This window comes from Myotis nattereri, assembly GCF_964212035.1.
Source record: "Myotis nattereri genome assembly, chromosome: 2".
NCBI classification, from domain to species: domain Eukaryota; kingdom Metazoa; phylum Chordata; class Mammalia; order Chiroptera; family Vespertilionidae; genus Myotis; species Myotis nattereri.
Window position 1 is genome coordinate 84,521,487 of NC_138076.1, and position 15,370 is coordinate 84,536,856.

A 15,370-nucleotide genomic window follows, 5' to 3' on the forward strand; every position below is an offset into this window, starting at 1 on the left:
AAGATAACATTTTGGCTGGAGGATCGGAAATCTTTTACATTTTTCTAAAAATATCATTTGACTTTATGGTTTTTATTTTTTAGGAATTTCTCCTAGCACTGTAGAAAGCTATTCCAGAATGGGTGAGGAGAAAATAAAAGATGAACTTAAAACTACATGAAAAAGAAATTATACTATTTAAAACACTAACATGGCAGAATGGGACACAGCATATTAAAGTGTAAAACCATGCACTATGAAGCTTTGCTAATATTGTGAATGCAATTTCTGTTTCTTAACACTGATGTATTATTTACACTGCTTTATGACCCAGGATGTAGGAAGAAATATCATTTAATGTTGAAGTGGCCTGTGAATCTAATTGTCAACCTACTTTTATCAGAAGAGACTTCTTACCCAATTGACCTAGATTTAGAAAAGTTCAATTTATATGTGCACATTTTATAAAGATGCATCCAGGTCCAACCTAACCCATTTCCCCCAAGAAATAAAAAACACACACAAAGAGATATTATAATTACTACGGATGGGTTAAATACATGCAGGCATAAAATTAACTATATACATTTTTTTATTGTTATAGTATTACATGTCTCCTTTCCTCCCCAATTAACCTCCCTGCCACTCCCACCCCCAAGGTCAAGCCCCACCGCCCCAGTGTCTGTGTCCATTGGTCATGCTAATATGCATGCATACAAGTCCTTTGGTTGCTCTCTAACCCCCTCCCCTCCCCGCCTTGAGCAGACCTTCCAACTATATACATTTTAAACCATACTTTCTTCCGGTAATTCAATCAGCAAATCACTGACCATCCTTCTGAAATCTTTATTCCCTGTATAAAAAACCAAATTTATGCCCTTATAAAAATTTGAAGAAGGCAGCAAAAAAACAAAACAAAAGAGTTTTCCAACATAAGCACTGAATTGTTCTTTTAGTGTGATAAAGAAGCAAGTAATTTCAAAGGTGATATAAAGGGACTTTGTTGTTTTCTTTTTTAAATAAGTAAGAGCAGGGGCTGTTCAAATGTACTGAGTTTCTAGAGTAGCTGCGAGAAGATCCCTCTCCTGGGAGATCTGTTTGCAGAAAACAGACACTCCCACTGGTGGTGTGATAATGTTCCCAGAAAGACAAATAGTAGCACAGATGCCACCAGGCGTAGTAGTCATGGTGACCCTCCACCACAGTCCTCAGGGAGGACGTTCCCTTCTCGCACTTTTCCTACTTTTTCTCCCTCCTTCTTCTACATCATTCTTCCTTCCTGCCCCTCTCCTCTGTGGCTCTCAGGCACCTCCTGTGCCTGGGCCTTGCACGGCCTTGCTCTTTCCTCACCTGTGCTGAAAGGTCACATAAGCCTAGAGGCAGATGGTATGACAACTGCACCTGGGTTTACTAAGCCATCTCAGAGCGCGTAGAAGGACCCATATATGCTCTTCCTTTCTGGGAAAAGGTTTATGATAGCTTTTCTCCAGCCACCCTGGATATTTCCACTCCTCCTCTGGGCCCCACAGAATAAGCAGGGTGATGCTAATCTATAATCCCAGGAGGACTGCTGTCCCACTTATTAAATCCATTTAACTTGATGATAGTGTATCACCAGGGCTTCAGCAAAATGAGGTTGTTGTTGTTGTTGTTGTGTTTTTATTTATTTATTTTTAAATTCTCACCTGAGGATATTTTTCCATAGATTTTTAGAGAGAGTGGAAGAAAGAGGGAAAGACAGAGAGAAATATCCATGTGAGAGAAACCCATCCATTGATTGCCTCCTGCACAAGCCCCCACCAGGGCGGGGAAGGAGCCTGCAACCAAGGTGCATGCCCTCGACTGGAATTGAACCCAGGACCCTTAGGTCCGCAGACCACTGAGCCAAACCAGCTAGGGTGAGGTTGTTATTTTATTTTAAATATTTATTTTTGTGTGTGTTATTTTTAACCCTAAATATAAATGCAAAATAAGCATTGTCTTTGAAAGTAGCCACCTTGGCATTCTAGTCACTTCCTCTATAATTATGATTCTCATTTTCTTCATCTGTAATGGGATTGTTGACTGGAGAATTTTCTGGAGCACTAGCATTCCAGACTCTAGGGCTCTGTGCTGATTTTGCTCAAAACCACAGTTTTACCAAAGCCATACTATAAACATTTGGAAGTAACAGAGACAAGACTCACACTTGGGTTATTCATTTGAAATCCTCATAGTTTCATAGATCTTATTCCCACTTTACCGGTAAAGCAATTGAGGCTTAAAGCATTCAGTGACATTCCCAGCATCACAAAGCAAACATGGCAGAGTAGGAACTAGAACCGGGTCTCTGCTCCATGTTTAAACAGGTCTCTCTCTTTTTAACTACTTCAGAGTTTCCACCAAGAATGACCCGGCTTGACCATTCACCTAATACATGTCACTACTAGAAATTACTCTTTAAAAAAATCAAGACGTAGCCTTCTGATCCCCAGGCCAATTCTAAAGGAAAAGTTCCAGAACACAATGGTTCTCCATGTCATCATCAGTGAAATAACATACTGGCTCTCACAGTGAATATATTAGAAATAAAAATGGGAACATCAGCATGTTTATGCCTTTACTTAAGCTCATTCCAAACATAAGCTTTGCCCGTCTCTTTCCTGGCCTGTCCCTTACTATTGTTTGCCAATCCAGGGTGATTTAAGGCTGAAACCGCTCAGGGCTGCAAACCCTGGAATGAGAGCCCATGAATGATATTAACCAGATGTTTCCCACAAATGAGATGAGAAGCCCAGTGCCTGCAGGCTGTTTTGGTTGTAACAGACTTCTGTTCTCTTTATGAAGGCCACATAAATAAATAGTCAGAAAGGGGAATGAAAGACACTACTCCTGAGCATGCATTACTTGGCTTTTTCTGAGACACCCAGAGAAGAAACTCTGGGGTTTAATGGAATCTACATGGTGAGTGCGCTAACTTGAAAAGAGCTTAGAAAGGAATTAACACCTAAATTATGTTGGACCCCAAAGGATCTGAAATTCAGTATTTGAGGAAGTAGGGAAGGATTAAACTTTTTTTTTTTAAGTACTGCTACTTTTTAACAATATATGAACAGATGAAAATTGCTTTCTCGAACAGCACAGGGATCTACTACGTACTAACTCGTTAAAGCCAATGCACTATTTCCGAAAGTCTGAGAAAGACACACACAGGACGACACAGGTGAGGAGAGAATGTTCGCTGTGAGAGTCAGTTCCTTGCTAAGAAAAGGCGTCCTTGTGAACTTCAGAGATAATGAGCTATAATCCCACTCGGGGAAAAGAGGAAGAAGGCTTAAATTGCAGCAAGAAAGAATCCAATTAAGTATATGGTAGAACTTTCTTTTAGAAACTGCACTTGAACAAGAGGGAGGGTTATTTATTTCTAGGACTGCGGCCCTGTCAGCTCCTCTCTGTATTGCTGACTATGGGCACAGAGGCAGCAAGGCCAAAGCTCAGCAATGTTTCTTTTTAGTTGTCTTTTCCCAACCGAACAAGACAAAAGCAGAAACAAATATCTCATTCACTGGTTCATATGTAGTCCGGTGTTTAACAATTAGATGGACATTTTTCAGAGGGCCGTTGGGGTTTTGTATTCAGGACTTTGGAGGCATGGTGGTTTCGTACATTCATTCATTCACTCACTCACTCACTCATTCATTCATTCAGTGTTTACTGGGCACATACTATTGCCAGGATCTGGAGTTACAGTGGTGACTGTAATATGTTCCCCACTTGAGGAAACAACTGAGTTTGAGTAGAGCAAAAAGGATGGGCACCAAACTCAAGAGAAGAGCTAAAATATGATCTGAGGCTCAAAGGATTAAAAGAGCCATCCAGGAAGGGGCCTGCCCAGGAGGGCCTGAGCCGTCTGGGAATTCCAAGTGGTTTCTAAGTGAGCACTCAGTAGAGTGGCTACAATGTTCTGAGGAGCCATGGGAGTCAGGTCAGATCAGAAGCCACCCTGTCATTCAAGCTAGTAGATCGAGCCTTATTCTTTCTGGGGTGGCAGCAGCTAAATGTCAGTCAGATGTGCACTTGGCCTGGCCAGAGGCCCATACTGACTGGGCTGCCCTCCCTCCCTCCTTCTCTCTCTGTCTGCTGACCCTAAAAGGCTTGCCCCTTTTCTGCCTTAGCAAAAAGTCTCATTTGAGGTGAGAACTAGACCCGATTGGAAGAAAGGTAATAGAAGCGAGTCTCCAGTCAGGGCTGGGCATAACTAGGTTAGGTGGATCCTGCGCTAGGCTGGGCTGCAGCTGAGGGGACACAGGCAAGTTGTCAGCGCCAGGATCACGTCTGGCCCAGAAAGTAGGACATAGTGCTCTAAGAGAAAAATACAAGAGAGGCAGCAATCAAGCCAAATGGTAGCACTGCACGTCTAGTCCTGTGTAGGGATTGTTAGCAGCAAGACCAGTCTAGACAGGCCAGTGTGCCAGGGGGTCACTGGGCACATGTCACTGGGCCTGAATCCCCCAGGTCTAGGGTTCTGACTCAGGTCAGGGGGAACTGAGGTTTGGCAATAACATTACAGTGTCACAGGTCAAGAAATACCAGGTAATCATGCAGGTTAACTGAGTTGTGACTCAGTCTGGGGAAGCAAGACAGGGTCCTGACACCAGAACCGAGGCCTGGGGTTTGGGATGGAGGCAGTTCCAGTTATCAGTCCTGGGACACAGGGCAGAGCCTGACCAGTGTCAAGCCCAGTTAGATGCTGGGTCCCAACAGGCAGGGCTCCGGGGCCCCCTTCCTCCTCCATGAGACCCAGATGAGACCTCAAGTGCATGGAGAGGCTGAGCACATGGGAGCAGTGCCCAGGACTTGTGCCGGGCAGAGTGGACAGACGGAGGGGCTCTGACGTGCCTGCAGTGGCTCCTCTCCCTTCTCCAGAAGAATTATGGACCCAAAATATGATCTATCTTCACTCAACATGAAACCACAAGATACACATTCTGTTTACTGGAACAGGATGGAGAAACCGTTTCTCACAACTGTGTCCCATTGCAATTTCCAAGCCCTGTTTGACTGTGTCAGTTAAGATCATGAACTATTACAGTAATGCTTTTTTTTTTTCAGTTCCATGTCCTCCTGTTCTCAAATATTCTTAAAATTATTTCATGATCAACAAAGGAAAACCATTTTTATAAAGGTGACCTTGAAGTCAAAGGCTCCAGTCACAGCTGGTTCCTTCACCTCTCTGGGCTCCCGGTCTCCATCAGGTGAATAGGAACATAAACACCAGACAAACTTGCTCCTCAAAATGGGGGCATCAGAGAGGACAGTCTGTGCAAAAGCAGTTATCAAAGTGCTAAGGGGCTGAGTCTGCAGTCCAGTGCACCTGTGATGAGGTCCTGGGTCAGCCGTGCCCTGGCTTTGTGACAAGTAATCTTTCTAAGTTTGATTTATAATATCTGTGAAATGGGGATAAGCATATATAAATGTTAATATTCTTGTGAGGATGAAAAGGGATTAAAAAACCAAAATGTTTAACCTAAATGTCCAGCACAAGGTAAATACTCAGTAAATGGTAGCACTTACTTACAACATTAATACATGTATATGTTATGGAAAATAATATAACATTGTCTACACATAGAGGATCATGATGATGACGGCAAAGTGTTTCATTTGACAAATATGTGAGTGCCTGCTAGGTGCTCTATGTTTTGTTAGGTACTTTGCCTGAAAAGGCATTATACAGTATGAGTCCTTCCTTCATGGAAGTGAGAGTCCAGTGGCAGAAACAACTAACCAGAAAATGACAATACAGTATGACAGCTTTTGTGAGACATTTGAATAAGAGGTGCTATGGAAACACAGAGAAGGGGCCATGAAAACCAGTCTGGGTTGGGGGCTGTTACGGGTTGAATTTTGTTCTCCTGAAAATATATTTTGAAGAGCTAATCCCTCTGGTACCTGTGAATGTTACTTTATTTGGAAATAGGGTCTTAACAGATGGAATCAAGTTAAGATAAGGCCATACTCAATTAGGATGTCCCTATGTAATATGACTGGTGTCCTTATAAAAAGAGGAGAAGAGCCCTGGTTGGTGTGTTCAGTGGTTAGAGCGCCGGACATGCACAGAAGGGTCACAGGTTCAATTGCAGGTCAAGGGCATGTAACCGGGTTGTAGGTTCACTCCCTGCCCCTGATTGGGGCCTGTGCAGTAGGCAACCAATCCATGTGTCTCTCTTACATGGATGTTTTTCTCTCTCTCTCCCCCTGGCTCCCTTCCCCCCTTCCACTCTCTCTAAAAAACAATGGAAAAAAAATATTCTCAGGTGAGGATTAACAAAACAAAACAAAAAAAAGAGAGAGAGAGAAGAGACATTGACAGACAGACAGAAAGACTGCCATGTGACAATGGGACAGTGATTGGAGATAAGGAGCTACAAGCAAAGGAGCACCAAGGACAGCAACAACAACAACAACAACAAACAGAAACTCAGTAAAAGGCATAACACAGGTTCTTCCCTAGATCTTTCAGAACGAGGATGGCTCTGGCCAACACCTTGGTTTCTGGCTCTGGCCTCCAGACTGTGAGAGAAGACGCCATCCAGTTCGTGGTACTTTGTGGTGGCAGTCCTAAGAAACTAAATGGGGCATAGAATCGTAGAAGGAATCCTTGAGGAGGTGACAGATGACTTTAGTCTTAAAAAGGATAAATTCTATGTATGCAAATAGAATGTAAAAATGGTATTCCCCAAATATACGCATCGGAATAAGCAATGCAAAGATATTCTAAAGCAGTGGTTCTCAACCTTCTGGCCCTTTAAATACAGTTCCTCATGTTGTGACCCAACCATAAAATTATTTTCGTTGCTACTTCATAACTATAATGTTGCTACTGTTATGAATCGTAATGTAAATGTCTGATATGCAGGATGGTCTTAGGTGACCACTGTGAAAGGGTTGTTGGACCACCAAAGGGTTCACGACCCACAGGTTGAGAACTGCTGTTCTAAAGGTTCTCTTTGGAAAAATATTAAAAACTAGTCCCCAGGAGGCAGAATTGCTCCTATGTTTTCCCCTTTGTGAAAAGACAAACTTTGAAGATTGTTACCTAGTTATTGAGGACAAATTAACCACTCAGCTGATAAATTAACATATTAGTGTACTTATAAGTAAATGCCAACAAGCAGAATCTTTAAGAAAGTAGAGTTAGCCCTAACTGGTTTGGCTCAGTGGATAGAGCAGGGGTGGGCAAACTTTTTGACTCGAGGGCCACAATGGGTTCTTAAACTGGACCGGAGGGCCGGAACAAAAGCATGGATGGAGTGTTTGTGTGAACTAATATAAATTCAAAGTAAACATCATTACATAAAAGGGTACGGTCTTTTTTTTTTTTTTAGTTTTATTCATTTCAAGCGGGCTGGATCCGGCCCGCGGGCCGTAGTTTGCCCACGGCTGGGATAGAGCGTCGGCCTGCGGACTGAAAGGTCCCAGGTTCAATTCCGGTCAAGGGCATGTACCTTGGTTGCGGGCATAACCACGGTAGGGAGTGTGCAGGAGGCAGCTGGTTGATGTTTCTCTCTCATTGATGTTTCTAACTCTCTATCCCTCTCCCTTCCTCTCTGTAAAAAATCAATAAAATATATTTTTTAAAAAAGAAAGTAAAATTAAAAACTCTTCAGTGATCTTTCCAAAGCGATCCAGAGGTGGGGAGACGTGTCTTCCATTGAAACCCAAAATGTATATCCAAACTGAGCTCCTGGAGCCCTGCTGGGCACACACTCAAACAAAACCTCATTCCGTCAATAAACCCCTGTCTCCTCTGACCAGGGATGCAATGCTAGCAGACAGAGGAAATGCAACCTTCAATGGATACTTAAGTAATGCTGACTTGAGTGGGGAGTTATGTGTCCATATTTGAAAAGATGACACGACACACAATGAAGAGACTTTCATAACTTCTGACCAAAACTGGTGCAGAGAAGAGCTGACTGCTGAAAGAAGTCTGTCAGATCTTTCCAGCAACCTGCACACAGAACCAGATTTGTTTTGAGTGGGCAGGAGGGGAAAGCCTATCAAAGATTCTATGAAATTCACTTAGACTGGGCCAGGGACTTGAATTGACACCAGAGCAATTCTGTGCAGAGGCTTGAGCTGTCACACTCAGAGTAAGTCACTCTGTGTTTCCTGAAGCTACTGAAATACACTCTCCAGATGCAATGGGCCTCATAGCTCAGGAATAAAAATCATGCCAACACATATCAGTGAGGCATGGAGGGGATCACTTTGACAGGAAGCAAAGGACATTGGGCGTTACCAAAGATCCTGCCATTTCAAAGCTGAGAGATTGGACATTTCCTAGTCCTACCCCCCTCGATTGAGAAAATTGAGGCCCAGGGAGGTAAGTGACTTGCCCAAAGTCTAGTTAAGAGTGGAGCTGGAATTAGAATCAAGAGTTCTGCTGCTTCATCACTGTGCCTTTGAGTCCTCCAACATCATTCCATCCTGTCTTCCTCAAGACACATCTAGTGACGATACATTCATTGTCTCCCAAAGTGGCCCATTTTATTTCCTATTAATTTTTCCAATGAGATATTTATCCCTCATCTGTTGACTCAGAACCTGATATCATGTAGTGAAATCCATTGTCTGTATTCTGCACGCCTGGACTATACTCACAGGTAATTCTCTTTCCTACCATTATTGACCAGATCCATGAAGAAAGCTCACAAGAATAGCCGAGTCTTCTCTCAGCCACCTCACCACCCTGCTTCCTTTAATCCTTCCATGTAATGACTCTCCTTCTCTAAAACCCACTTTTGAAGACATATAAGATTATCCCCAGAAATGGTACAAGTAGAAAGGTGTCCCACCACCTGCCTGGAGGGCCAATAGTATCCTGGGCCCCACCACCCATGCATGAATTCATGCACCAGGCCTCTCGTAGATAGGCCTATGGGGTCCTATGGGGGGGTGGGGGCAGGATGCTATTGGCCCTCCAGGCAGGTGGTGGGACACCCTTGCTGGCCCAGGATCTCTCTACCTTTCGGAAGCCTAAACTTTATATTTTTTATGGACTTGGAACTAAACACCATGGTCATGTTTGAAGGCTTACTTTGTGTCAGGCCTGTGTTGAAAACTTCACATCATGTCATTAAGTGAATCTTTCCCACAGTCCCCGTCACAGCTGACACAGATCTAATGACCTCATTCAAGTAAACCACAAGTCTTGTCTAATGGCACAGTGCATTATGCAACCTTGAGGAAGACATTTTGAAACAAAATAAAAGAGTTTGCATTTTCCATTGACTTTCCCAAAATCTATCTTCATAGGTTTTCTTCCTGTTTCAAATTTTCCCTCCTGAACCCTCAATGTCTATATATTGGTAGGACAACCCTTTCTTAAAGTTCCTGTCCCTTCTAATCCACCAGCACATTTCTCTTCAAAGGTCAGATTCAGCCACAGAAACAGAGAAAATCCTCTTAGACAAATCCATTTAGACACCTTCCCTAACACTGACTTCTTCTGAACCCTTGTTGTTTATTTCCAGTTTTGAGGGCCATTGCCAAATCTCATTGCATGTGCGGTCATTCTTAATTCCTTGTGTTGGAGGCTCATGCTAACTTATTTTCCCTGCCCTGTGACCTGCTGGTACCTGCTCACTTGTTCTACATCTTGTCTGAATGTACTCCATAGCAAATCATTTGCAATACCAGGGCCATGCATCCTACCATTCTTTGTAGACATGCTTGAGCAGATTAAGTAATTTGAGGTGAGGGTCTGCCTATTTCCTTCAATGGTACTCTCCCTTCCTCTCAGTTCCTAGTTTAAAAACCATCATATGCCAAGACTTTTCAAACACACCTACCTTTGAATGGTTTTCTACATTATCATTTTTGTCCCCATTGCTATTTAGGTTCTCATTTGGAGTATTGCAAAAGTCTCTTTCTGTGCCCAGAAGCTATAGCTTCTATATCTTCCTCCCTCTTCTTCTGCCCTTTCCTCCTCCCATCCCTCCCCCCACACCCTTTTCATACGCCTGGACCTGGGATCAGCCAGTGGTGCCACAGAAAACCCATGAGAATAGACTCTAATTGGGGCCTCTAAATTACTTATTTTGAACTTCTTTTCACATCCCTATCTCATTAGCTGATGATTAATTTTCCCTCTGTACTATGTTACGTGACTTTGTACAGCAGGACTGTTATATAATGATTTTTTAAAAAGCACTGAATAGGTGCTTGGTGTTCTCCACTTTGTCCTGACGGGCTCATGGCAGAGAAGCAAAAAGTAGAGGAAAAAGACTGTTGAATCTTAAGAAATATTTTTGAATATTCAGCCAAGCACATTGAAAGCACTCCTTAATTAGATAATTGTAATGATCTATTTGTCCACTTATCTGTCTATCTAAGGTGGGGCGGGGGATACTCTAGGTATATGTTGAAAGACTAAATAATTTATGTCAACATATTTCTTTCTGGCATTCAATGCCTCCTTGATTTGTTGTACTGACCCCTTTCTTTGAAGTCAGGATAAGAGCTTAGAGTCATATTGATGCCAAGCCCACTACAGTCAGTGGGGATGACAGCCGAGGTGGCATTTCCCAGCACAGAAACATCTTCGTAGGGATCTTCCCTTTGAAACCTGCATCTTTTCAGGGCAACAAGGAAGGTATCACCTTTTGATTTCATTTATTGACCTTGGTTTCAGTTTACAAAGCATCTGGGAGATAGGTAACATCTCATAAATTTAAACAAGAACAAAGGAAAGCTTATTCAATAGTTAGGTTCAAAGAAAACATTCACATCTTATTATTTTAAACAATTTATGTAGGTTTCAATTTAAACCTACTGTTTGAAGGCATTGAAGCAATACAGAGTTGGTCTCTTTAAATAAGATCAGCACAGAGCTATGGACTTGGGAGAGAAAATAAGCCTATTTTAAAAGTAAACACACCACGAGTGCTCCTAAAGGAAAATGCAGATCACATGCTGTTTTTAAATAACAGGGTAGTCTATATTAATTTAATTTTTCTACTAGACTGTGTGGGAAAGGACAACTGGCTGACTCATCATCACCTTATCTATCACGACCGACACAGTCCTTGGCACATAGTATCATCTAAAAGAACACTTGTCAAATGAATGAACGAAATTACAAAGTTCACAGAATTTACAGAGTTCACACCAAAGGGACAAGATAATGAAATATTTGGTTGTTCAATCCACAATATCACCACGTAAATTCACGTAAGGTTCTAGAGCAAATGATGGCTGCATTCTTTATATTCACCTTATTAACTGAACAATGGGAGCCTTGAGGGTTTCTGCTGGGTGTGCTTCTTTTATTAGAAAATGTTGATGATTTTACTTACATGTTACAGATAATGAGACTGAGAGGCACAAGGATTGAGGTGGTGCTCAGGATCACAGAGTCCACCGATAGGACTGTTCTCTGAGCTCTGGTTAATACACCTCTGTAAGATGCACCCGGACTCACCCTCCTGCCAGCCCACGGCTGCAGAAACACAGACCTGATCTTAAAGGAATGAGATGGAGAGGCAGGAAATGGGAAAAATAAAGGAAATGTAGATTATGGGTAAGAATGAGGAAATAAGGGCAAGAAAGAGTTGAAGAGGGAGAGAAAGGGGAGGGAATCTTTCCTCCCAGAAAGACAGATGAGGGATAGTCTGAATCCCGGGTTCAAAGACAGGTTCAGTCTCCTGCCCAACTGCCTAGCTTCTCTACATCTCAGTTCTTAATCTGCAAAAGGAGAACGAAAAATCATGCAGTGGTTCTCAACCTGTGGGTCGCGACCCCTTGGCGGTTGAACAACCCTTTCACAAGGGGTCGCCTAAGACCATCCTGCATATCAGATATTTACATTATGATTCATAACAGTAGCAATATTACAGTTATGAAGTAGCAACGAAAATAATTTTATGGTTGGGTCACAACATGAGGAACTGTATTTAAAGGGCCAGAGGGTTGAGAACCGCTGCCTTATAGGGTGGTTGTGAAGATTAAATGAGTTGAGATATATAAAGAGCTTAAAAGAGTGGCTGGTACAGTGGAAGCACTAGATGCATATTAGCTATCCCTTTAATGGTGAATATTATATATATTTTGATGTGTACAACTATGGATGTGTGTTATACAGTATACATAATACAACATTGCCTTCCTTTAAGAAAAAGACATATGCCAATTCTCTGTTGCTCTCTAAGTTAATATTTTATTATTTACCAGAGGCCTGGTGCATGAATTCATGCATGGGTGGGGTCCAATGAGGGGGGGGGGGGCAGAATGCTATTGGCCCTCCAGGCAGGTGGTGGGACACCCTTGCTGGCCCAGGATCCATATCCATCCCACTGACATTCACGCCAGTTGTTGGGAACCACCTGGCGGCCACTTTTATATTGTTTTTTCCTTGCGAAGTGTCTAGGGAGGGGAAGCAGCCCTGGTGCCAGAGGCTGACTTCCAGGAGGCCAGTGGTGCTGTCGGGAGTGTGCCAGTGGCACTGGTCTGTTGGTGCCTGGCCTGTTCTCTGGAGATTGGACCTGCAGGACTACTGAGGGAGTGAGTGGCTGCCCTTGGCTGGTGGGCTGCAGGGACAGGTTGGTCAGCTGGGCATCGAGCCCGCTGTGGGAGCGCACTGACCACCAGGGGAAAGCTCCTGCATTGAGCATCTGCCCCCTGGTGGTAAATGCACATCATAGCGATGGGTCATTCTGGTCATTGGTTGCTTAGGCTTTTATATATATAGATTCTAATTTCAAGAAGTGATTCTTTTTTAAAAAAAATATTTTTATTGATTGTAGAGAGGAAGGAAGAAGGAGAGATAGAAACATCAATGATGAGAGAGAATCATTGATTGGCTGCCTCCTGCACACCCCTGACTGGGGATCAAGCCCGCAACCTGGACATGTGCCCTTGGCCAGAATCAAACCCAGGACCCTTCAGTCCCCAGGTCAATGCTTTATCCACTAAGCCAAACTGGCTAGGGCAAGAAGTGATTCTTTAGGTAGAAATCAGGAGGGTCTTCTAGGAAAACAACTGAGGAGGCAGTGCCATATGGTTTCCCCACAGGAGAAATTGCTCCCACTTTAATCTTAAGTAAAAAGCTTCTCCCTCTCCCCAAGGACCCAAGGCATTTCTCTGTGTCTGGAAATGGGAATTACAGAATTCAGAGCTGTTTTCTCTCTGCTTTTTGTTCCAGGTAGGTTAGGTGTTAAAACCACACATGCCAACTGGGTGTTCATTCATATACTCAGCATATCTGCTTTCCCCTAAAACTTAGTTTTCTCCTTTGTAACCCTACATTTTTAATTTAAATGAATATGTCTATGTTATTAAGCTTTTACACGCCTATACACACACACACACACAACAAATGTGTTTTTAATACATTCATATGCTGCTTAATGGTAGGGATACTCTCTAAGAAATGCTTCTTTAGGTGATTTTGTCATTGTGCAAACATTTAGTGTGTACTGACCCAACCCTAGAGGGTATAGCCCAAGACACACCTGAGCTAATGGTATAGACCATTGCTCCCAGGCTACAACTGGTACACAAGACGAAAATGCTGAGTGAGTGCAAGACTAAATTAGAATAGAGCAGCGCCAGACTTTAAAAAACTTCATTATATCCGAGGCCCTGGCCAGATGTAACTATTTACATGTTGATGTGTATTTTAATTTAGAAAGCACCAAGGCCAAACCATGCTCTCTGGCAGTCTTTCCTCCTAGCAACATCCTGAGGGATTCCAGTGGCTAACTTCTCAGAGAAGTCATTTCACTAACCAATTGCCACTGAAACCTAACTCAGCTTTTTGGCTGAGTGCAGTGTACTTGGAGGAACATTTCTTTCTGTCTTTCTTTTATTTATTTACTAGAGGCCTGGTGCACAGATTCTTGCATGGGTGGGGTCCAGCTGGCCTGCCCTGATGGGGGCCCATCGGACCGGGCTGGTGGAGGGGAGGGGCCGCTCACAGTTGGATGGCCAGGGGGAAGGACCATGGGTGGTTGGCCGGCCGGCCCTGCCCCCGATTAGGGTGTTGGGGGCCGATTAGGGGCAGAGCTGGCCGGGGGTGCGGGGACAATTGGGGCCGGATAAGGCTGGTTGGCTACCACAGTGCAAGTCATAGCCATCAGTTGTTCTGGTCGTTCCGCCATCCTGGTCACTGGGCTTTTACATATATAGTAGAGGCCCGGTGCACAAAAATTTGTGCACTCGGGGGTAGGGGGTCCCTCAGCCTGGACTGTGCCCTCTCTCAGTCTGGGACCCCTCAGGGGTGACCACTTGCTGGCTTAGGCCTGCTCCCCAGGGGATTGGGCATAAGAAGGCAATCAGACATCCCTCTGGCAGCCCGGCAGCCCTCGGGGGATGTCCACTTGCCAGAGGGGAGCAGACCTAAGCTGCAGTCAGACATCCTTAGCACTGCTGAGGAGGTGGGAGAGGCTCCCACCACCACCGCTGTACTGGCAGCCATCAGCCTGGCTTGTGGCTAAGCAGAGCTCCCCACTGTGAGAGCACACTGACCACCAGAGGGCAGCTCCTGCATTGAGCATCTGCCCCCTGGTAGTCAGTGTGTGTCATAGTGACCAGTCATTCCCAGTCTTTCTGCTGTTAGGGTCAGTTTGCATATTACCTTTTACTATATAGGATTGAGGCCTGGTGCACAGAAGGGGGCCAGCTGGTTTGCTCTGAAGGGTGTCCAGGATTAGGGTGGTGGTCCCCACTCATGTGCCTAGCCAGCCTGGATGACAGGCTGTTTGCAGCTGGCCACACCCCCTTCATGGTGGGGGTCCCCACTGGGGTGCCTGGCCAGTCTGGGTGAGGGGCTGAGGGCTGTTTTCAGGCTGGCGGGTGACTGAAGCTCCCAGCCTCTTTTTTTTTTTTCTTTCTGGGATTTATTTACCTTCTGTAGCTGTCACTGGAGCTGAGAGCCGGCTCCAGCTCTGAGGCCAGGGCTGGCTGAAAGCAGGTATCTGAGTTTGTTTACCTTCTATAATTGAAACTCTGTTACCATCACTGGCGCTCTAAGCTCTGAGCCTGCTGCTGGCTAAAAGCAGGTTTCTGGAGTTTGTTTAGCTTCTATGATTGCAACATTGTTGCATCCGGAGCTCAGAGCTGGGCTGAGGCAGGTGGGGAACCTTGGCTTCCTCCATCACTGGAGCAAGCAAGCCTCCTGCTTGCTTCAGCTGCGTGGCTGCCGACTGCCATCTTTGTTGGCAGTTAATTTGCATATCCTGCTGATTAGCCAATGGGAAGGGTAGCGAAGTTACAGTTAATTACCATGTTTCTCTATTATTAGATAGGATGTAGATTGCTGACAGTATTACAGTTGGCCTGATTCCCCACCCCCTTTACCCACCTCCTCCCAGTCCTCACCTCACCTGCCTCTGGCCATCACCACATT

At 44.2% G+C, this 15,370-nt stretch overlaps 1 protein-coding gene across 3 annotated transcripts in view; it reads right to left on the bottom strand.

The window, feature by feature from the left end:
- ENOX1 (ecto-NOX disulfide-thiol exchanger 1) overlaps positions 1–15,370 on the bottom strand; it is a 593,708-nt gene that overhangs the window by 162,181 nt on the left and 416,157 nt on the right. The window lies entirely within an intron of this gene.